This window comes from Myxine glutinosa, chromosome 2, assembly GCF_964187855.1.
Source record: "Myxine glutinosa chromosome 2, kmMyxGlut1.1, whole genome shotgun sequence".
Taxonomy (NCBI): domain Eukaryota; kingdom Metazoa; phylum Chordata; class Myxini; order Myxiniformes; family Myxinidae; genus Myxine; species Myxine glutinosa.
The window spans coordinates 205090521-205114858 of NC_136262.1; the positions used below are offsets into that span (position 1 = coordinate 205090521).

A 24338-nucleotide genomic window follows, 5' to 3' on the forward strand; every position below is an offset into this window, starting at 1 on the left:
TTCTCTTTCCTAGTGGTGTTGAGCAGCTTGTCGTCTGAATGTCCTCAGAATCGCTATCTCTCGGTTGGTTCTGAAATATGACTAGAACAGTGTCATGGCTGCCATCTTTTCCTGAAACTGTGTTCTCTGTATGGTCAAAATTGTCCATTGCGCCTTGGACAACATGCCATTCAGAGATCATTGACGATACAGGACATCTGTTGGGTAGGGTATCCTCCACCATCTTTTGGGCAGCCGAAGCGTTGATCCTCTTCATTGAATCATAGCTGATGGCTAAGTTCAACCTATTCATGATGTCAATCAGCTGTCTTGATCTTGACAGGTTGTGGACAGTTTGAACAATAGGAACAGGAACAGGAACAATTACGAATAATATTGTAGTTCGTAACATGTTGAAATCGGTTTTTGGCAATTATCTTAAAAACCATTGACTTTTGGATATGAAAATGTATTACTGACCCCCCATAATGTGGCCATTGCGCAAATTTTGAGTGGTCGGGCAACCTCCTAGGTCCAACGGTTCTGTAGATACAGTCACGGCAAAAAAGGGGGCGTGGCCCAAAAAGGGGTGTGGCCATTTCAGCTATTTCGCCGTCAGTGGCAAATGTGTTACCAACCAAATATTGTTCCTGGACCTTCAATTAGTGGATTCCTGAAGAGTTTAGGTCTGTACAATAAAGTGCATACTCAACCACCATGAGCTACTCTAGTATATATATATATATATACAGTGGAACCTTGACTTACGAGTTTAATTCGTTCTGTGACCGAGCTCGTAACTCAAATTGCTCGTTTCTCAAATCAAATTTCCCCATTAAAATGCATTGAAATGCTATTAATCCGTTCCAGCCCGCCAAAAACCACACCAATTTTTTTTTAAATATACAGTATATATAAAAATATCTCGCGCTTTATATTTCACCTGTATGCAGCATACAAGTTGGCAGGATGGCCTGGACTGGAGGTACGCACACTTGACTCTAAAGTCTAAACTGTCCAGCCTGGGTTTGAATCCCGACCCAGCTATAACCTGTCATGGGTGAATCACAGGCAGGGTGATTCAGTAATGTGTGTACCGCTAAACTGGGCGCCCCGTTTGCGTCCCATTAGTTGTTGGATGTTAAGGATCTCACCGTGTTTTCCACAAAGAGAAGGCGAGCTATCGCCGGCACTCTGAACAAGTTGTGGCCTGGCATGGCATGAACATGAAAACATGAACATGAACATGAAATGTTCGACATGAACATGAAATTTTCCAAAATAACCAAAATGCGAAAATAAAAATGCAGCGCTATACGACAGAGATACTGTACGTGCACGGCAAGATAACCACGTGACCGGAACCCACCTGGCGGCGTAAACTCAAAATAACCAACATGCGAAAACAAAAATGCAGCGCTATACGACAGAGATACTGTACGTGCACGGCAAGATAACCACGTGACCTGAACCCACCTGGCGGCGTAAACTCAAAATAACCAACATGCGAAAACAAAAATGCAGCGCTATACGACAGAGATACTGTACGTGCACGGCAAGATAACCACGTGACCGGAACCCACCTGGCGGCGTAAACTCAAAATAACCAACATGCGAAAACAAAAATGCAGCGCTATACGACAGAGATACTGTACGTGCACGGCAAGATAACCACGTGACCGGAACCCACCTGGCGGCGTAAACTCAAAATAACCAACATGCGAAAACAAAAATGCAGCGCTATACGACAGAGATACTGTACTTGCACGGCAAGATAACCACGTGACCGGGTGGCGAAAGCTCGTAACTCAGATCTCGGCTCGCATCTCAAAGCAATAAACCGCCCGAGCGACGGCTCGTATCTCGAAAAACTCGTAAGTTGGGGCACTCGTAAGTCAAGGTTCCACTATATATATATACAGTATATATATATATATATATCTGTGCAGCATCTGTCCTGTGTTGTCCTGTCTTGTCACTGAACTACTTTCTCAAACTTTTGTGAAATCGTACCAAACTTCTGGTATGCACATATCTCTCCCGTCGGTATGTCCTAAGGGTATGTTTTTTGAAAAATATATTTTTATTTTTTTTGGGGGGGGAATTTTTTGGGGAATTTTTTTTTTTCAACTTCAATTGTTTATAAAATGTGATATCGCGTATTATGGCAAATACATTTGTGCAAAATAATTGTTTGTATTATGGTTGGTGTAAATCATGACAACACAGCAACTCAGGTACAGTCATTATCCTCAGCTAAAATAAGCCCGTTCCTCAGTAACGACGCGTTGTGAGGCGAGCGTGGCGAGCCGAGCCAAGCTAGTATATATATATATCTGTGCAGTGTCTGTCTTGTGTTGTGTTGTCTTGTCACTGAACTACTCCCTCAAACTTTTGTGAAATCGTACCAAACTTCTGGTATGCACATATCTCTCCCGTCGGTAAGTCCTAAGGATATTTTCTTTGAAAAATGTTCCAATTATTTTTTATTTTTTATTTGGAATATTTTTTGGGGAAAAAAAAATTTTCAACTTAAATCTTCAACTTCAATTGTTTATAAAATGTAATATCACGTATATTACAAATACATTTGTGCAAAATAATTGTTTGTATTATTATTGGTGTAAACTATGACAAAACAGCAACTCAGGCACAGTGATCCATCTATATATCTACATATCTGGGCAGTGTCTGTGTTGTCACTGAACTACTCCGTCAAACTTTTGTTTCCGTGGTGGTGAAGTGTTTTTAATAACGTGGTGGTGAGGTGTTTTGAATTACGTGGTGGTGAGGTGTTTTTAATTATGTGGTGTTGAGGTGTTTTGAATTATGTGGTGGTGAGGTGTTTTGAATTACGTGGTGGTGAGGTGTTTTGATTACATGGGGGTGAGGTGTTTTTAATTATGTGGTGGTGAGGGTTTTTTTAATTACGTGGTGGTGAGGTTTTGAATCACGTGGTGGTGAGGTGTTTTGAATAACATGGGGGTGATGTGTTTTTAAATATGTGGTGGTGAGGGGTTTTGAATCACGTGGTGGTGAGGTGTTTTGAATTACATGGGGATGAGGTGTTTTTAATTATGTGGTGGTGAGAGGTTTTTAATTACGTGGTGGGCAGGTGTTTTGAATCACAACGTGGTGCTGAGGTGTTTTGGTTCACAACGTGGTGCTGAGGTGTTTTGGATCATAACGTGGTGCTGAGGTGTTTTGAATTACGTGGTGGTGAGTTGGATCACAACGTGGTGCTGAGGTGTTTTGAATTACGTGTTGGGGAGGTGTTTTGAATGACGTGGTGGTGAGTTGTTTTTAATGACGTGGTGGTGAGGTGTTTTGCATTTTGTGGTGGTGAGGTGTTTTGAATTCCGTGGTGGTGAGGTTTTTAATTACATGGTGGTGAGATGTTTTGAATTATGTCGTGGTGAGGTGTTTTTAATTATGTGGTGGTGAGGTGTTTTTAATTATGTGGTGGTGAGGTGTTTTTAATTATGTGGCGGTGAGATGTTTTTAATTACGTGGTGTTGAGGTGCTTTGAATCACGTGGTGGTGAGGTGTTTTTTAATTACGTGGTGGTGAGGTGTTTTGCATTTTGTGGTGGTGAGGTGTTTTGAATTCCGTGGTGGTGAGGTTTTTAATTACATGGTGGTGAGATGTTTTGAATTATGTCGTGGTGAGGTGTTTTTAATGATGTGGTGGTGAGGTGTTTTTAATTATATGGTGGTGAGGTGTTTTTAATTACGTGGTGGTGAGGTGCTTTGAATCACGTGGTGGTGAGGTGTTTTTAATTATGTGGTGGTGAGGTGTTTTTAATTATGTGGTGGTGAGGTGTTTTTAATTACGTGGTGGTGAGCTGCTTTGAATCACGTGGTGGTGAGATGTTATGAATCACAACGTGGTGCTGAGGTGTTTTGGATCACAACGTGGTGCTGAGGTGTTTTGAATTACGTGTTGGGGAGGTGTTTTGAATTACGTGGTGGTGAGTTGGATCACAACGTGGTGCTGAGGTGTTTTGAATTACGTGTTGGGGAGGTGTTTTGAATTACGTGGTGGTGAGGTGTTTTGAATTACGTGGTGGTGAGTTGTTTTTAATTACGTGGTGGTGAGGTGTTTTGCATTTTGTGGTGGTGAGGTGTTTTTAATTCCGTGGTGGTGAGGTTTTTAATTACATGGTGGTGAGATGTTTTGAATTATGTCGTGGTGAGGTGTTTTTAATTATGTGGTGGTGAGGTGTTTTTAATTATGTGGTGGTGAGGTGTTTTTAATTATGTGGTGGTGAGGTGTTTTTAATTACGTGGTGGTGAGGTGCTTTGAATCACGTGGTGGTGAGGTGCTTTGAATCACGTGGTGGTGAGGTGTTTTTTAATTACGTGGTGGTGAGGTGTTTTGCATTTTGTGGTGGTGAGGTGTTTTGAATTCCGTGGTGGTGAGGTTTTTAATTACATGGTGGTGCGATGTTATGAATTATGTCGTGGTGAGGTGTTTTTAATTATGTGGTGGTGAGGTGTTTTTAACTATGTGGTGGTGAGGTGTTTTTAATTATGTGGTGGTGAGGTGTTTTTAATTATGTGGTGGTGAGGTGTTTTTAATTACGTGGTGGTGAGGTGCTTTGAATCACGTGGTGGTGAGGTGTTTTTTAATTACGTGGTGGTGAGGTGTTTTGCATTTTGTGGTGGTGAGGTGTTTTGAATTCCATGGTGGTGAGGTTTTTAATTACATGGTGGTGAGATGTTTTGAATTATGTCGTGGTGAGGTGTTTTTAATTATGTGGTGGTGAGGTGTTTTTAATTATGTGGTGGTGAGGTGTTTTTAATTACGTGGTGGTGAGGTGCTTTGAATCACGTGGTGGTGAGGTGTTTATAATTATGTGGTGGTGAGGTGTTTTTAATTACGTGGTGGTGAGGTGCTTTGAATCACGTGGTGGTGAGGTGTTATGAATCACAACGTGGTGCTGAGGTGTTTTGGATCACAACGTGGTGCTGAGGTGTTTTGGATCATAACGTGGTGCTGAGGTGTTTTGAATTACGTGGTGGTGAGTTGGATCACAACGTGGTGCTGAGGTGTTTTGAATTACGTGGTGGGGAGGTGTTTTGAATTACATGGTGGTGAGGTGTTTTTAATTACGTGGTGGTGAGGTGTTTTGAATTTTGTGGTGGTGAGGTGTTTTTAATGATTTGGGGGTGAGGAATTTTTAATTACGTGGTGGTGAGCTGTTTTTAATTATGTGGTGGTGAGGTGGTTTTACTTATGTGGTGGTCAGGTGGTTTAATTGTGTGGTGGTGAGGTGGTTTTAATTGTGTGGTGGTGAGTTTAAATCATGCCAAACTTCAGTCTGCACCAACCACTCCCGTTTGTATGTGCTGAGGGGTTCTTTTTATTTTCTTTACGAAATTGCTTATAAAAATGTAATATCACAAATACCATAAATAATTTTGTGCAAAATAATTGTTTGTATTATGATTGGTGTCAATCATGACAACACAGCAACTCAGGTACAGTCATTATCCTCAGTTAAAACCAGCCCACTCCTCTGTAACGATGCGCGAGCAAGCTCGTATGTAAATATATATATATACTGCATTCTGCTGTATTTCTGCACTGGATTTTTTTTAAGTTCCCTTGTTATTGAAGATGTTATCAATGGAAGAGCGTTGTTGGATGAATCTGTCTTATGTGAAGGAGGGAAATACACAGTGGAGGTGCAAAGATTATTTTCAGAACACTTTTAATGAAATAAAAGACCTTCCACTGCAGAGTTACTTTACAGCCACCCTGTATATCATTATATATACTGTATTATAATATATATATATTGTAACGAATTTGAGAAGTGTAACGAATTTGAGAAAATGTAAAGAATGTGAGAATTATGGTTTTGTTGTGTGTAAATGGCACCCTCTGTAATGTAAAGAAAGGTCGAAGCTCGTCCTCTTAGTTAATTCCATAAACCTACACACAGGACACCATATATCCTTTTAAATAGTTAGTCCCTTATTCTATGTAGGTTAAGGATGTGTTTCCCAATAGTTTGACTCTTCATTGCACCGAATTAAATAAGAGTAGGTCCCTCCGACGCCCCATGGCATCTTCCAAGTGCCAGGTTTGCCAGGTTTGCTGCATTTGACTTCTTTAGCCACTTTGCTGCATTTTCATCCTCCGTCCACTTTGCTGCATTTGACTCCATTACGCACGAGGTAACCACGAAGAAGAAAGGCGGGTCTCCACCTCGTCATAGAGGGGAGGAGTGAGTCGGCCCCGCTCAACCAACCCAGAACGAGGGGTTTGGCTTGAGAGGGCGGAGAGAGAACACTTGGGGGAGGTTCGCAAAGGTTGAAGGGCGGGGGCCTATATAAACCGCAGCGGGACGCTCCCCACGCAGATGAGCTGAGAGGAGAGATGAGTTCTGAGTCCAAGAGATGCGCTGCAGATGAGCTGAGAGGAGAGATGAGTTCTGAGTCCAGGAGATGAGCAGGTGTGACCAGGCCACCGTGACACGTGCCGCGCTGCAGGAGAAACGGACCGAGGCAACGCAAGGAGCGCGCGAAGCAGCAGTGCGGACAAAGGAACTTCGCCCGTGCAGTTTGGGAACTCCGGGCTCGGTTTCTTGACGGCGGTGCCTTCCGGCCCGACCGTGCCCAGTCCCCGTTGAACCTTCCTTGCCTCTCAAAGCCATCCATCTCCAAGCCATTCGTTCCTGCCATCATTTCCCCGTGTAAGTGTGAATGTTTGTCCGTCTGGGGTTTATTAATTAAGCTTGTATAGGTAAGCTAATGATTTCACTGTGTCTCCTGCTCCTTCCATTTCCCTGTATATAACCTTGACTGCTCTTTTTGCTTGGCTTGTGTAAATAATTAATAAATCCTGTTATTCCTCCGTACTTCTTCTTCTTCTTCATTCTCGTTCGGTCGCTTTAGTGGTTTCAATATTGAGTGTACGTGGCGCGATTCGGCCAACGTTCAGGATCGGGTTTAGTGAAGGCTAATGACTCGAACTTCGGGTTGCTAAAAACCGCTCGGTAACTAACTAGACTATCCAAACCGGGGTTCGAGCGGTACTTGTCTCCCTAGTCTGCGGAGGGACGGATAAAGGTATTCGGGATAAACCCTGGGCCCATAACCCTGATCCGTTCCATCCCGCGGGATAGCGTTACAAGTGCCAGGAGCGGAGACGGTCAGCTTAACAAGACAAGGGACTAACCACCCCTTGCTAAGAGGGAAGAGCCGTACTCCGTATCCGTAACAATATATATATATATATATATATTTATATATACTAGGGCATGCCCGTACTATATATATATCTAAAATTATATCCCCCCCCTCTATTTACATGAAATGGTTTGGTCCATTCGCAAAGCCAAAGCGAACGGCTTGCGAGTACGGTGACAATCCCCCCCTCTATTTACATGAAATGGTTTGGTCCAAAGCGAACGGCTTGCGAGTACGGTGACAATCCCCCCCCTCTATTTACATGAAATGGTTTGGTCCAAAGCGAACGGCTTGCGAGTACGGTGACAATCCCCCCCCCTCCATTTACATGAAATGGTTTGGTCCAAAGCGAACGGCTTGCGGAGTTTGGTAAAGAAATCGCCATAGCGTGCACAAACGCGCAGGAAAGCGAAAGAATCGCAAATTAGTTTTAATTAGTTTTAAAACATAGTTTAACGCCAACATAGTTTGCCAACGTGAAATAAATGAATACGCTCTCAAATGTGCCGTCCGAGGCAGAGTCTGTTCGGCACGTTCGGCACACGTGATAGCTCGCTGCTCTCTGATTGGTTGAATCGTTTTTTTGGACATAGCTCGGTAACTACTTCTCCGATTAATATGAAACCTTGAAAAGGCACATCCTCAGGTCCCCAGCAATATACCTGGCAAGTTTAAAGTATATCGGACCCGTGGTTGTCGAGAAACAGCGGTCACAGACATACAGACATACATACACACAGAGATTACTGGAATTATAGATACTAGGGCATGCCCGTACTATATATATATATCTAAAATTATATCCCCCCCCCCTCTATTTACATGAAATGGTTTGGTCCATTCGCAAAGCCAAAGCGAACGGCTTGCGAGTCCGGTGACAATCCCCCCCCTCTATTTACATGAAATGGTTTGGTCCATTCGCAAAGCCAAAGCGAACGGCAGTTACGAATTGCAGTTACGATGAATCGCAAAGTAGTTTTAATTAGTTTTAAAACATAGTTTAACGGCAACATAGCGCCAACATAGTTTGCCAACGTGAAATAAATGAATACGCACTCAAATGTGCCGTCCGAGGCAGAGTCTGTTCGGCACGTTCGGCACACGTGATAGCTCGCTGCTCTCTGATTGGTTGAATCGTTTTTTGGACATAGCTCGCTAACTACTTGTCCGATTAATATGAAACCTTGAAAAGGCACATCCTCGGGTCCCCAGCAATATACCTGGCAAGTTTAAAGTATATCGGACCCGTGGTTGTCGAGAAACAGCGGTCACAGACAAACATACAAACAAACATACACACAGAGATTAGTGGAATTATAGATAGATATATATATATATATATATATATATATATATATATATATACATATATATATGCATTTATAATTGTATACTTATATCAAAAAATTATACATATATTTATATATATACATAATATAAAGGATAAATTATATATATATTTATATATATACATAATATAAAGGATAAATTATATATATAAAATACACACACACACATACACACACAATTTGAAGAAAAAAAATTGCTGCTCAAATTTATTTTTTGCAAAAACCAACACTAGTTGTGAAAATAATAATAATATATTGCAATACAATTACAAGAGTAAAAATAAAGCAAACCAATACATCTGATGTGGAGGAACATACATACAAAAAAATCACCAAACAACTTTGGGTTACACCGAGTTATTTGTCAGGTGGTCACACGATGATGATGTGGTTGGCAGGTGAAACAGGGCATTTTTTTCGGACCCGATTCAAACCCAGTGAGCGAGAATCTTGAACGCCCACATTCCCATTGCGCACAAACCCCCATGGGGAGACTTAATTGTGCAAGTCAAGCTGTGAGAGAGATTAACGCAACCTGCTTTTTACTCTAGGTGAAAATCAATAATGCAGACAATGCTGCCTCGTTCTGCCCAAATTCATCGATTGCAAAATGATTGCAGATCCCAGCATTATGCCGAGAAATGCGGAGATTGGAAAATAAATAAATAAATAAATAAATAACCCCCACAACGGGTCTGGTGAAAGTGCTAGAAAGCAGTGAGCTTGTGTGGGGAGCACGACACATCGAGGTGTGGTCGATATTTTTACTCCAAGCCTCGTTGTGTATCAAAGGTAGGTGTGAAAAGGAAAATATCGATTTTCATCCTTACACTGCACTGCTTATGTTCATTATCCTGAGTTCTGTACTTGGTACTTGTTGGTAAATTGGTAAATGTTGGGCATTTTAAATGGTAGTAGTGGCTGCAGATACAGATTTCCTTATGTAACCACAAACACGATACATATACATGTACGTGGAGCAGATTGTGCGAAATGAAAACCATGTGCTTTGAGTAACTAGGTTGACAACTCAGGTACAAGGTAACCCTAACCCTAACCTTAACCCTAACAACTCTAACCCTAACAACCCAAACCCTAACAACCCAAACCCTAACAACCCTAACCCTAACAACCCTAACAACCCTAACCCTAACAACCCTAACCCTAACCATAACAACCCTAACCCTAACCATAACAACCCTAACCCTAACCCTAACAACCCTAACCCTAACCATAACAACCCTAACCCTAACCATAACAACCCCAACCCTAACCCTAACAACCCTAACCCTAACAACCCTAACCCTAACAACCCTAATCCTAACCCTAACCCTAAAGTTTCTGCACCAGTATGTGCTGTCTTATCATGATGCATCCTTCATAAATACAAACAAAAACACCCCCGAGCCTGATGTTCATGTAATTCTTCAATAAAGGGGAAAAATAAAAAAAAACCTACTTGATGCACAGAATGCCACGATAATGATTTTTTTTTCAGGCCATAAGCTCTCAGTCTTAGCCACAAGTGGGAGATCAAGAAATCTCAGTTCAAGTAACTTTGCCCGCCTTTGAACATACACCATGCTGATTGGTCAAGTGTTGTGAACGAACATTAGGACAAAGACAGCTGGCGTACAACGGCGGAAACGCCACAAGGCACACCGGGTCCTGCCGATTCTGCTCATTAGTCAGTCAATAACCCGGCAGCTCAGCCGTGAGGCTCGCTAAGCAGGCTGGGCCGCAGCGGAGCCCGTGGGCTGCCCGGACGGAAGGATTAGAGGCCGTGCTGGCTCTGGGAAAAGCAAGACATCAAAAGCGGGTGGGAGAGCCCCACTGCTAGGCCCAGACAAATGACTTAAGTAATATTATACCCCACGCTGAAAAGCTCCAAATCCGTGTAAAAGAGAGTGAATAGCAAATAAACAGAAAGGGATTAAGAGCACGGTCCGCCCCTTTCCCCGGCTCTCCGCCCCTGCGATGGGAGCAGCCCGCCTCACTACCTTAGGCATCCCGGTACACAGCGGGAGACTTCAAATCCACCTCTTTCCAAACATGTGTGTCACCCTGGGAAAGGTTGTTATATAGTGGGAAGGGCTTCCACACATACTTGGGCCTTCTATTATTTTTGCAAATCATGCGGATGGTAACCAGCTCGCCTGAACATAAAACTAGAGGTTCCAGGGAACCTGAACTCAACTGGTCTATATCAATATGGTTAGAATATGCATAATAGAACCACAAACTATATAGTTTATATGTGCTAAAAATATGACAAAAATTGATTTTTCAATATGGCCGCCCTGCCGTGCCCATATTTGGGGCGTGCAACGCCCAAATGCAATCCCAAACTAGTTTATGTCTTAAAGATGCTGCATAACAAGTTTCATCAAATTTAATCAATATTCGTGACTTTTAGAGTGTAGACGTCGAATTGTTTACAGACAGACAGACGACAGACGGACGACGGACGACGGACACTGGGTGTCGACAAAAACTTAGCTGGACATAGTCCAGTTGAGTTAAAAACAATCATTTAAGTGTTCTTTTAAAGACCACTATGGAAGTCTCGTGAATCGAACAATGTGACAGGTAACTGTAAACCATGAGATGGTAAACTATAAGTTCGGTTGACAGGTAGGAATTTGGCTTAGCCCACACAGACAAGATTCAAGGAACTCTTGTGATACATTTCCTCAAATAATGCGGTTGTATTCTCCGTTATCCATCTGCACCTGCATCCCCCTGAGCTCAACAGCTTCCAGACCATTACTCCAGAGATCCCTTGAATCAATCATTCACACCTCGCTCATCTTTGCTCCACCACTATCATGCCAGCTTCCATTTATCACACATCTCCAAACTTAATCTCTTCACTTCTATGCTTTGTCAGGCCTCAGCTTACTCAACATCATTCCTCATGTCGGCTTGTGGGGATTATCTTGACTCTTCTTCATCTTACGTGTCCTCGTCTCTGTGGACCCAAAACGTATACAGCTGTGATTGCTTCTTGCGTGTAGCAGCAGTCGTCTAGCATAGTAAAGAGTCAGATTGGCCATGTCCTCATTCTACCATCTCTTTCACATCCGTATCTCTGGTCATAGAGACATCTGCGACTCATTTCTCAACAAACTACTCTCTCTCCTCCACCTCCATAAGTGCATACATTCACACCTCCAACTATCCTGTTTAACATTATTATCTTGCCAAAACGAAGTTTTTGCAAGATGTATCAGTCAGCTTGTATGTTTGTTTTTTTGTTTGTTTGTGGTTAATCATTTTTTTCACGTTTAGATCACTCTGTAGACCACAGTTATTATTGGAAACTCCTGTAACTTCGCATATCAGAGTCCTATAGAGATACCCTTCAGCACACAAAATTTTGAAGGTCAAGGTCAAAGGTCAAGGTCACTTTGTGGTCAATCATGGAGGTCGACGAAACACTAATTTTTTGAGTAACTTTGATCGGATCGTCTCCAAACTTCATGGGAATCTAGTATATGGTCCGGCGCTCAGCTGATTAGTTTTTGGTGGCGATCGGCCTTGACCTTCATGGTTAGCGCTGGAGGTCGAAAATTATTGACCCCAAGGTCAAATTACGAAACCCTTATTTTTTGAGTAACTTTGATCTTATGATCTCCAAACTTGGTGGGTATATAGGGTGTGGTATGGCGCTCAGTTGATTAGTTTTTGGTGTCGATCGGCCTTGACCTTCAAGGTCATTTTGAAGGTCATTCAATTTTGACCAAAAGGTAAAATTTTCAAGTTTCAGTTACCATATCGAGTAGTACCTCAAATTGAAGCCCTTGTTGAGTGCTTTCCAAACATATAACTAGTTTGACAATGTGACGTCATTTGACGGCGTTATGACGAAAAAACTGCACTTTTCATGTATATTGTATTGCTTTAGTTCGCATTGTTTAGGTCACTCTGTAGAGCACAGTTCCCTTTGGAAACTCTTGTAAGTTCGCATATCAGAGTCTTTTAGAGATACCCTTTAGCACACAAAATTATGAAGGTCAAGGTCAAAGGTCAAGGTCACTTTGCGGCCAATCATGGAGGTCGACGAAACACTAATTTTTTGAGTAACTTTGATCGGATCGTCTCCAAACTTCATGGGAATCTAGTATATGGTCCGGCGCTCAGCTGATTCGTTTTTGGTGGCGATCGGCCTTGACCTTCATGGTTAGCGCTGGAGGTCGAAAATTATTGACCCCAAGGTCAAATTTTTTGTTTGTTATCTTGCCAAAACGAAGTTTTTGCAAGATGTATCAGTCAGCTTGTATGTTTGTTTTTTTGTTTGTGGTTAATCATTTTTTTTTCACGTTTAGATCACTCTGTAGACCACAGTTATTATTGGAAACTCCTGTAACTTCGCATATCAGAGTCCTATAGAGATACCCTTCAGCACACAAAATTTTGAAGGTCAAGGTCAAAGGTCAAGGTCACTTTGCGGTCAATCATGGAGGTCAACGAAACCCTTATTTTTTGAGTAACTTTGATCTTATGATCTCCAAACTTGGTGGGTATATAGGGTGTGGTATGGCGCTCAGCTGATTAGTTTTTGGTGTCGATCGGCCTTGACCTTCAAGGTCATTTTGAAGGTCATTCAATTTTGACCAAAAGGTAAAATTTTCAAGTTTCAGTTACCATATCGAGTAGTACCTCAAATTGAAGCCCTTGTTGAGTGCTTTCCAAACATATAACTAGTTTGACAATGTGACGTCATTTGACGGCGTTATGACGAAAAAACTGCACTTTTCATGTATATTGTATTGCTTTAGTTCGCATTGTTTAGGTCACTCTGTAGACCACAGTTATTATTGGAAACTCCTGTAACTTCGCATATCAGAGTCCTATAGAGATACCCTTCAGCACACAAAATTTTGAAGGTCAAGGTCAAAGGTCAAGGTCAAAGGTCAAGGTCACTTTGTGGTCAATCATGGAGGTCGACGAAACACTAATTTTTTGAGTAACTTTGATCAGATCGTCTCCAAACTTCATGGGAATCTAGTATATGGTCCGGCGCTCAGCTGATTAGTTTTTGGTGGCGATCGGCCTTGACCTTCATGGTTAGCGCTGGAGGTCGAAAATTATTGACCCCAAGGTCAAATTTTGAAATCGTAGGTACCATATCGAGTAATACCTCATATGAATGCCCTTGATGAGTGCTTCCCAGATCTGTAAACAGTTTGACGCTATGACGTCATTTGATGACGTCATGACGAAAAAACGGAATTTTCATGAAAAAATTATTTCCTCAGTTCTCATCAAAATCTTTCAATATTTCATGTGCGTTGGTCATGAAGACATACTATTCACCACACGAAATTATTAAGGTCAAGGTCAAAGGTCAAGGTCACTTTGCGGTCAATCATGGAGGTCAACGAAACCCTTATTTTTTGAGTAACTTTGATCTTATGATCTCCAAACTTGGTGGGTATATAGGGTGTGGTATGGCGCTCAGCTGATTAGTTTTTGGTGTCGATCGGCCTTGACCTTCAAGGTCATTTTGAAGGTCATTCAATTTTGACCAAAAGGTAAAATAGACAGATGCAGGGGCAAGATACGGTTCACCCTGTGGGTGACATATGTTCATTTTATTGTTCAACGATTTATGGGGTGAGGAAATTGCCAGAAACCTATCTAGTCTTTTCCTCCTGGAAAGCTATCCTCGGTGATGGGAACCAGTGATGATGAACTCCACAAAGCTTGTGACCATTGTTCTCCTGTCTTCAGATGGGCCAGAAATCAGCATTGAGCCCTCCTGAGGTCAAAACACAGTTATTGAACCATCTACAAAAACTTTCCAGCAGTTGGACAAGTCTGTCTCTGGAAGATTCTCCTCATCTGTCCTTCACTCTTGACGGATGAGTCATAATGAATGCTGCTCACGTTATGACCCACTGTATTAACTGTCTTTGCAGGAAAGGCTGAGGTCGTTACTCTTTTCCTTACTGTACCCATTCTACATCCCCTCACTGAAATCATCCGATAGCATATGAACTTCCCTCCTACCAAGTTGGAGAAATTCCTCACCTCTCGTGACCGCTCCACCGCTAATGGTCCAGTTGGCACGAGTGCCCTAGGATTCAAGAACTATTATCTCTCTTTGCTCATTTCAAGGTTATTTTCTAAAAACCATCTGCTTGCACCATTTCAAATCTCCATGCTATTCCAAAGCATTAGAATAGTGTCAAAAATTGATTCTCTTTACCATACAATAACCAACAAATGTTCTCAACAAAATGTTGACAAAGGTGTGGTGACAACCCTGAGTCGGTGGTGGATAGCTCCAAGTTAGCTCTGTATCTAAATTTGGTGAAGTTTTTATAAAGATTAGATTTTGTGTTTCGAGCAGTCAACCTTGTTTAGCCATAATACGCAAAGTGATGGAATCAATGATAATTCCAGCAGACCTCAAGACCCACCTTTTCTCTACATCTCTTGTTGTTGATGATCAGTTTGACTTCCACACAGATAGATCCATCTTGACATGCTGCTTTGGTTATATCAGTAATGGATGTCCATGCCCTCAATCTCAAACAAGTTATCCAGTTCCATCAAATCGTGTTCAGCTTCCGGTGACATTCATGATCGGGATTCTCCAAACATCCCTATCCTGCACAGCTTTTCAAAGTTCCAGCAAGGAAAACTTGGTTGTAGACTCTACCCCCATCCATGCAACGCATACAATGTTTGCGTCTTCCTCTTCTTCCTTCAACCATACCCAGCATGGATGATTTCTCCGAGCTCGTTTTCTGCATGCATGATGTGTCTAATGCACGACAGTTTCTGTTATAGCATCAACACTTCTAATGAACATGCTGGTAACATGCTGGTAACTGGAACATGTATAATTTGTTCAAACACTGATTTGCTTGTTCTTCTTTCAGTCCATGGAATTTTTTAACATTCGTCTCCAACACCACATTTCAAAACCGTCAGTATTCTTCCTTGCTTTCTTTTTCACCATCCATGACTCACATCCATACATTACAACTGGATGAACCAGAGCATTCACTCGCCTCCTCTTTGTTTGCGTTGTCACGTATTTGTCTTTATAGATCTTTGTCAATACTAATATTGTTGTTCTCCCCAAAGCTCCTGTCTATTAATGTCTCCTCCACATTCTCACTTCAATCTGAGAACCCAGGAAGATGAAACTTTACACTATTCGTACGTGTTTGTTTCCTCACCTGATCATGTTACTCTTCTCAGTTGGCAAGAGTTGAGTCTTTTTCGGTTTAAATAAAGACCACCTTTTTCACTTTCCTTTTTCACCGTCTGCAGCAGTTTCATCAAGTCATCTTTCCTTTCTGCCTAAAGAATAGTATCATCAGCATTCCTTAGGTTGTTGATACGATACATCTTCCTCCAATCCTGACTCCATCTATGTCATCCAAGTTTCATTTCCTCATGATGTGCTCACTATACAGATCGAACAAGAAAGGGGAGAGAAAGAATACACCCCTGTCTAACCCATTTTACAATTCCAAAGCATTCTCTCTCTCCATAGTTTGTTCCAACTGTAGTTTCTTGATCAGTGTACAGGATTCGTATTCGACATATCAGGTGCACCAACATCCCCATTTCTCTCAGCATACTCCACACCAATTCATGATCAACACAATTGAAAGCTTTGCTATAATACGTATATAAACAGACACATACTTTCCTTTGACATTCTCTTGCTTTTTCCATGGTCAACCTCAGATTCTCTGATTTGATCTCGATCACCTCTTCCCGTTCTAAAATCTGCTTGATCAACTGGCATTTCTCACTTAATGAAGTCTTCTATTCTGTGTTGAATGATCTTTAGTAGGATTCTGCTATCATGTTAAATTACGACAATGGTTCAGTTATTCTCAATCTAGAGGCCAGGGATATCTCAACAGACATCTGTACATTTGAGTCTGTCTGGACCAACCCTGTTCTTGATACAGATGACATGTATTAGTCATTGGAGAAAAAAATCACTTCAATCTTTTTGTGGACAACTCCATTCTATGTATGGAAGATCTGCTCCCCTCTGCCAGGCAGGTTGTGGCAGCATCCCTCAATCCTGAGCTGAGGAAAATAAGCAACTGTTGATATACCCAGTACAAGAGGAAAAGAAAGACTCCTCTTGTCAAATTTGTCCCACCATAAGTTTCAGCAGACAAAATTCCCAATATGTTTCTGCAACCTGCCTCTGAGAGAAGAAGTGCAATCTATGAAGCTGCTGGGCCAAACTATCAGCTTAACCTGTCCTGTGCAGATCAAATCTCCAAGTTGGCTTCCAAAGCTAGCCAAAGATTTAGAGTTCTTCATCGGACAAAGTTCTTCTTCTGAGCATATAAACGTTGTATAATGCTTTCATCGGTAGTTTCATGAAATATGGCTCCAGAAGACTAGTGTGCTGCTTCAATTCTTGACATGATAATATGAGTTCACTTATAAAGAACTTCGACACAGGAGGAGGACATTAGACCCATCAAAGCCTGCGCTATTATTACCAACTTATGGTTGTTTGTCCATACTCTATCCTTTTAGAATGCGGAGCCTCAAGCAAGGAAGCAGCACGTACCATTTTTTTTTATTTATCTTTGGTACGACTCGAACGGAGTTCAAACCGCTAACCTCCCAGACTCAGAGTAGACACTCTAACCATTAGACCACCAAGGCTGATAGTGTAACTGAGGCTGGTGCTGTAACGGTCTTGATCCCCATGAGGCCCTGGAATATGAAGACCTCGTTCTGTATCTCTGCTTTTGGTCACTGTTGACACCCTACTCTCACCTCTCCACATGCAGACCTAGCCTCTCCAGATAGCATGCGTTCTGCCGGAAACCCAATCCTTGTTATTTTCCCCAAGTCTAAATTCAGTGCTCATCACATTCTTTTATACCCCTCTTTTCATATTTTTGTCTTACTGAGAACTTTCTTCCTGAGTCAGTTGTCTCAAGCTCTTCCCTAAATAATTTTCAAGTCTGCTGCCCACCGCCACCTCATAGTCTCTTATTTTCACTCCTGAGCTTTACTAGCACTCACTGAGACACTGTTCTCACCCTTCTCCAATTCCTCTCGTGCTGTGGTCCATCTGTTTATTGTTGTCACACTGTTTTCTGTTTGATCCATTTTGTCTGTCGATCCATTGTTCCCTGCTGTTTTTCAAATACATGAGCCTTAACACCTGTATTTAAAGAAAAAGAAATGAAATAATTTAGAAACACACAAACAAACAAACAAACAAACAAACCTTAATCCTTTCTATGTCTCCTTCAGCAATGTTATTGAGACATTAACCTCAGATGAAGAAACAACTTCATTACATTTAACCAATTACTGTAGACAAATAACTTCTTAATATCATGCAATGTGCACACAAAATAAGTACTAGGTAAGTCGTACAAACGTTGAGTCACAATGAATAGGAGCAATAAAAATAAAGGAAGAAGATTGACAAAAACAAAATAATATCGCAACTGCAACAAATAATTTCATAGAATATCAATAACTACAACTTACCCAACTACCATGTCATTATTTAATGCATCAATCTTCAACAACATTTCGCAAAGTGAGATTTGGAGAGATTGTGAAAGATGGGCTGAAGTCTGGTCTGTTTGTAACTGTTTAAGGCCTTGGACTCCAGCAGTTACATAGCAGCTTCATCTGCACCTTGAGTGCAGTTTACTCCACACTTACTCCTGAGCCCACAATGCACCGCGATCGAAATAACAACTAATTCTGCACAAAACGACTCTATGTACATCTTGTGAAAGCCAATGATACTCATACTGCTTATTGTCTGTGCGCCTGCCTGTTCCTCATTGTCCCCACCCATGTCTATGCCTCTAACTGAGGAAAAGACTCAGGAGGCGTGACCCCGTCAGCGTGTGCGCATTATTGTTGGAGCCGGCTCCGCGACGCAGTGCACGGCTCTCCTGGCCTCCTCCTTTCTCCGCGCCTCTCCCCTTGTAGGGCTGGGCCCAGCCTGGCAGGTTGCCGTGTTATCCACAGCATGACTTCCTTTGTGGTACTACTGCTCAGCGTGCCAATGGCAGAAGGAGTGCCATGGCCTCTGCCCCGGTTTTCAGAACAAAACACAGGGTGCGATGGAGCTGGGCCGCTATGAATATGTCATCTCTTGTGAGGCTCTATTGATGGAAAGCATCACTGAATAATTTCATCACACTGCTATAAGTATAATTATCAGGCATTCCCATGATACAATATATCTATGCTTACAACTAAAGTGCATTTACAAGTAAGCAAATATCAATGGGTGCAATTCATACTAGAATGAGGAAATGTGTTTATTATCAAACACGGAAGGGGAATTCCAAAGACAATATTCAAAACATTGAGATATGTCAGCCTAGCAGACGTACCCGGAATTGTCCGGTGCTGTTCTAATTCTGTTGCCATTTTGAAGAAATCTTTTTTTTCCCTATTTTTTGTGGCCGCCTGAAACACTTCCCTATATCCACTAAGGAATGTGGTCGGGGATCATTTAACATTACCTTTCACATAGCTACAAAGGCATTTCACATAGCATTTAACATTGGCAAAAGAGTGATTAAAAAAAGAAATTTAAAAAATTCCAAAATGTTTTCAAACTTTTCAAAAGGTATATTTTGCCGAAAGCAATCCCCGGCAGTCAGTGATGAACCTCTGAAAGGTTGAGAAAGATCCGTTTGGCCATCTCTTAGAAAAATGGCAACACATAGAAAAGCATTTTCTTTTTGTATAGATTGACAGACAGCTGGGATGATGCAGCAGACACACACACACACACACACACACACACACACACACAGAGAGAGAGAGAGAGAGAGAGAGAGAGAGAGAGAGAGAGACAGTTGGAAAAAAGGGGAAAATAGCAAAAGAGAGATAGAGAAAGGGCCAGAGAGGAAGAAAGAGAGAGGGTTAGAGATAAAGAGAGGGCGAGAGATAAAGAGATGGTGAGAGATAGAGATAGGGTGAGATGGTGAGAGATAGAGAAAGGGCGAGAGTTAAGGAGAGGGTGAGAGATAGAGGGAGGGCGAGAGATAAAGAGATGGTGAGAGTTAAAGAGAGGGCGAGATGGTGAGAGATTGAGAGAGGGCAGGAGTTAAAGATAGGGTGAGGGATAGAAATAGGGTAAGAGATAAAGAGAGGGTGAGAGATAAAGAGAGGGTGAGAGAAAGAGATAGGGTGAGATGGTGAGAGATAGAGAAAGGGTGAGAGTTAAGGAGAGGGTGAGAGATAGAGGGAGGGCGAGAGATAAAGAGATGGTGAGAGATAAAGAGAGGGCGAGATGGTGAGAGATTGAGAGAGGGCAGGAGTTAAAGATAGAGTGAGGGATAGAAATAGGGCGAGAGATAAAGAGAGGTCAAGAGATAAAGAGAGGGTGAGAGATAGAGGGAGGGCGAGAGATAAAGCGATGGTGAGAGATAAAGAGAGGGTGTGATGGTGAGAAATAGAGAAAAGGGCAGGAGTTAAGAAGAAGGTTAGGGATAGAAATAGGGTAAGAGATAAAGAGAGGGTGAGAGATAGAGATAGGGTGAGATAGTGAGAGATAGAGAAAGGGCGAGAGTTAAGGAGAGGGTGAGAGTTAAAGAGATGGTGAGAGATAGAGAGAGGGCGAGAGAAAAAGAGAGGGTGAGGGATAGAGATAGGGCGAGGGATAAAGAGAGGGTGGGAGATAGAGAGAGGGTGAGAGATAAAGAGATGGTGAGAGATAAAGCGAGGGTGAGATGGTGAGAGATAGAGAGAGGGCAAGAGTTAAAGAGAGGGTGAGGGATCGAGATCGGGTGAGATGGTGAGAGATAGAGATAGGGTGAGATGGTAAGAGATAGAGAGAGGGCAAGAGTTAAAGAGAGGGTGAGATAGATATAGGGCGAGAGATAAAGAGAGGCTGAGATAGAGATAGGGTGAGAGATAGAGAGAAGGCGAGAGATAAAGGGATGGTGAGAGATAGAGAGAGGGCAAGATATAAAGAAAGGGTGAGAGATAGAGATAGGGTGAGATGGTGAGAGATAGAGAGAGGGCGAGAGATAAAGAGAGGGTGAGAGATAGAGATCGGGTGAGATGGTGAGAGATAACGCGAGGGTGAGATGGTGAGAGATAGAGATAGGGTGAGATGGTGAGAGATAAAGCGAGGGTGAGATGGTGAGAGAAAGAGAGAGGGCAAGAGTTAAAGAGAGGGTGAGATAGATATAGGGCGAGAGATAAAGAGAGGCTGAGATAGAGAGAAGGCGAGAGATAAAGGGATGGTGAGAGATAGAGAGAGGGCAAGAGATAAAGAAAGGGTGAGAGATAGAGATAGGGTGAGATGGTGAGAGATAGAGAGAGGGCGAGAGATAGAGAGAGGGCGAGAGATAAAGAGAGGGTGAGAGATAGAGATCGGGTGAGATGGTGAGAGATAGAGAGAGGTCAAGAGATAAAGAGAGGGTGAGAGATAGAGGGAGGGCGAGAGATAAAGCGATGGTGAGAGATAAAGAGAGGGTGTGATGGTGAGAGATAAAGTGAGGGTGAGATGGTGAGAGAAAGAGAGAGGGCAAGAGTTAAAGAGAGGGTGAGATAGATATAGGGCGAGAGATAAAGAGAGGCTGAGATAGAGATAGGGTGAGAGATAGAGAGAAGGCGAGAGATAGAGAAAGGGTGAGAGATAGAGATAGGGTGAGATGGTGAGAGATAGAGAGAGGGCGAGAGATAAAGAGAGGGTGAGAGATAGAGATCGGGTGAGATGGTGAGAGATAGAGATAGGGTGAGATGGTGAGAGATAGAGAGAGGGTGAGAGATAGAGAGATAAAGAGAAGGTGAGAGATAGAGATGGGGTGAGAGATAGAGAAAGGGTGAGATGGTGAGAGATAGAGAAAGGGCGAGAGATAAAGAGAAGGTGAGAGATAGAGAGAGGGCGAGAGATAAAGAAAGGGTGAGAGATAGAGATGGGGTGAGATGGCGAGAGATAGAGATGGGGTGAGATGGCAAGAGATAGAGATAGGGTGAGATGGCAAGAGATAGAGATGGGGTGAGATGGCAAGAGATGGAGATACGGTGAGATGGCAAGAGATGGAGATACGGTGAGATGGCAAGAGATGGAGATACGGTGAGATGGCAAGAGATGGAGATAGGTTTAGATACAGAGAGAGGGTGAGCGCTAGAGAGAGGGAGGGAGACAGAGAGTGGGTTAGAGATACCCGGTGCTGCCCAGCTGGGTGAGCTATTCTCGGCGGTAGTTTCAGGATGTGTTGGACATTGAAAGGCTATGGAGTTATTGGTCTCATGGTGGTTAACTTTTGCCTGCAGGCCGGTGACAGCAACGCCTGACTGACATCCCAATATAGACTTTATTGCAGCCTTTGGTGGCCTCCAAACAGATGCCAAGGCCAAAGCGTGGTAGCTAAAACCATGCCCAGATTCTGTAGTCCATACAACCAAAATTGGGGGCATGTAGGTCCTATGGTTTAGCCGTGAAAGAATAATGTACAAACGCACAAACACACAAACAAACGCTTGGAAATATTTGTAAGATGCGTTTGGTCATAATAACACTGGTCATTTTTGAAAGCGATAATCAGTAATTTCCTTACTATAAAATACCCAACTACATGTAAAGTCTCATTTTAGAAAATATCACACATAAATACCATGCAGTAAGACATCCGCAGGGGATACATTCCTGGAAAATGCTGCGAATGTCAAATCCGCGAATGTCGAGGCATTGTTTCAATGGGAAAAGGGCGGATAGGTTCCCGGCGGTTCGTGGTTCATAATGGAAATTTTTTATGTTTTATGAACACCTGCACATGATTACAGTTTCAATTACAAATACTTACAAACAAAAACAACAACAACAGCAGGTACTGTTTTCAATTTTTATTTAAGATATGACAACTTTTCATGTGATGATGATGATGATGATGATGATGAGTTAAAATCCAGTGAACTCCTCTGAAGAGGATGCAGGTGAGGGTGCTGATGAGTTGTGCACTAAAGAGGATGTAGGTGAGGGCACTAAGGGTGTTGAGGTTGAGGCCAGCGCAAAAAAAAAAAAAAAGGGTGATCGCGCACTGTTTTGCTGAGTGCTTCAGGTTTCATTGCAGCTCTTTGTACGGCAGCAAAATATCATCCAGCCCCCTCTTAAACCTGAGGTACTACTCCATCACTGGGTTGGCATCTTGCCACCTGTCAGCAATTGTCCTCATATTCTGCATCACCTCAGCCAGGAACTTCATGGTCAGGTTGGGCCTCGCCACCTCTTCCTCCTCTTCACTGCTCTCCTCCTCCTCCTCCCCCTCCTCAGAATCCTTGTTGATGGCCACCAACTCCTCCTCATTTAGCTCCTCCCCATGTGAGGCGATGAGCTCCTCCAAATCCTTAGGCTCCATATCGTTGAAGCCTTCCCCTCCCACCACCTGTGCCAACCCGGCAATTTTCTGCCTCTCTTCCGTGGTGTAGGGAAAGCCTCTGAAGTCGTTGACTGCCTGTGGCCATAGATTTTGCCAGTAAGTGTTGATGGTGGAGGCTTTAACTTCGTCCAGAGAGGTGGCGCTGATGCAGTGAGTTATGTTGAAGTCCTTCCAACATTTCTCGACAGTAAGTTCTGAGTTAGAATCTATAGCATCCAAGATGTGACGGAAGGTGTGGTGGGTGTCGCACATTTTAAACGTTGAAATTACCCCTTGGTTGAGTGGGTGGATCAGGGAGGTGGTGTTGGGTGACAGAAAGATGACCTCAACTTTGGGATGAGCCACATTCAGCACCTCGAGGTGGCCGGGAGTGTTGTCCACCAGCAGGAGGACCTTGACGGAGAGTTTCTTTACTGCCAGCTACCTCCACTTGGAAAATAGTTGTGGAACCAATCCATAAAGATGGCAGCTGTTACCCACACCTTTCTGTTGGCCCTCCAAAATACAGGCAGAGTTTGCTTGTTTTTGCCGTTCAGAGCACGTGAGTTCACATGGAAGGAGATGGTGGCAAGGGATGGTTTATGTGCACGTATAGCTGCTTTATGTGCGGTTGGTGGGAGATGGTTTTAGAAATGTTTTATGCACGTGGCTGATGGGAGATGGTTTATGCGTGGCTGGAAAAAGATAGTTTTTAAACTGTGTTATGCAAGCGGCCAGTGGGGAGATAGTTTTTGCACCCACAAAAACCGCGAATACACGAAGCATAGGGCCACAAATGTAGAAGCAGGTCACATTTTATGAACCGCGAATATGCGGGGTCCGCAAATGTCGGGTTTTACAGTATATCAAACGCTAATCACCAATATCCTTCTGATTTCCATTTATGTGCAAAAAAAAGTAATCTGATCAATCACTTGGCAAAATCACGGTATGTTTGAGCAAAAGAGGGAACAATTCTTCAATCCTCTGAACAATATACAAAGATACCAGCAGTGTAGCAATTAGTTAATTGCCATTGGCCATTGTCTTTTACGACTTAAGAGAGCCGTTGGTGTGTCTGTCTGTGTGTCGCCATTTTTCTCAGAGATGGCTGAACGGATCTTTATCAAACTTCCAGGGGGTTATCAGTGAGTGCCTGGGAGTGTTTTAGGCAAAAAAAAAAAAAATTAAAAATAAAAGTTCGTTTTTTTGGATTTAAAAAAATCGCTCTATGGTGCCGACACCTTTTTGATTAATGACAGTTATAATTATATACAAGTACACATTCACATAAATAAATACAAAACAAATCAGAAACATTTGAATGCAAATAAATCAAACAATTCCGGAAGTGTACGACGTTGGTAGTAAAGCTTCTTCTTCTTCCGAAAATGTCATCATACTTAAACTCAGAAACGTGATGAACGGCACATTCAGCAGCATATATTCAACGA

At 42.6% G+C, this 24338-nt stretch overlaps 1 protein-coding gene across 3 annotated transcripts in view; it reads right to left on the reverse strand.

Moving 5' to 3' along the window:
- The window catches only part of SFXN5 (sideroflexin 5), a 548869-nt gene that overhangs the window by 312961 nt on the left and 211570 nt on the right, over window positions 1-24338 (reverse strand). The window lies entirely within an intron of this gene.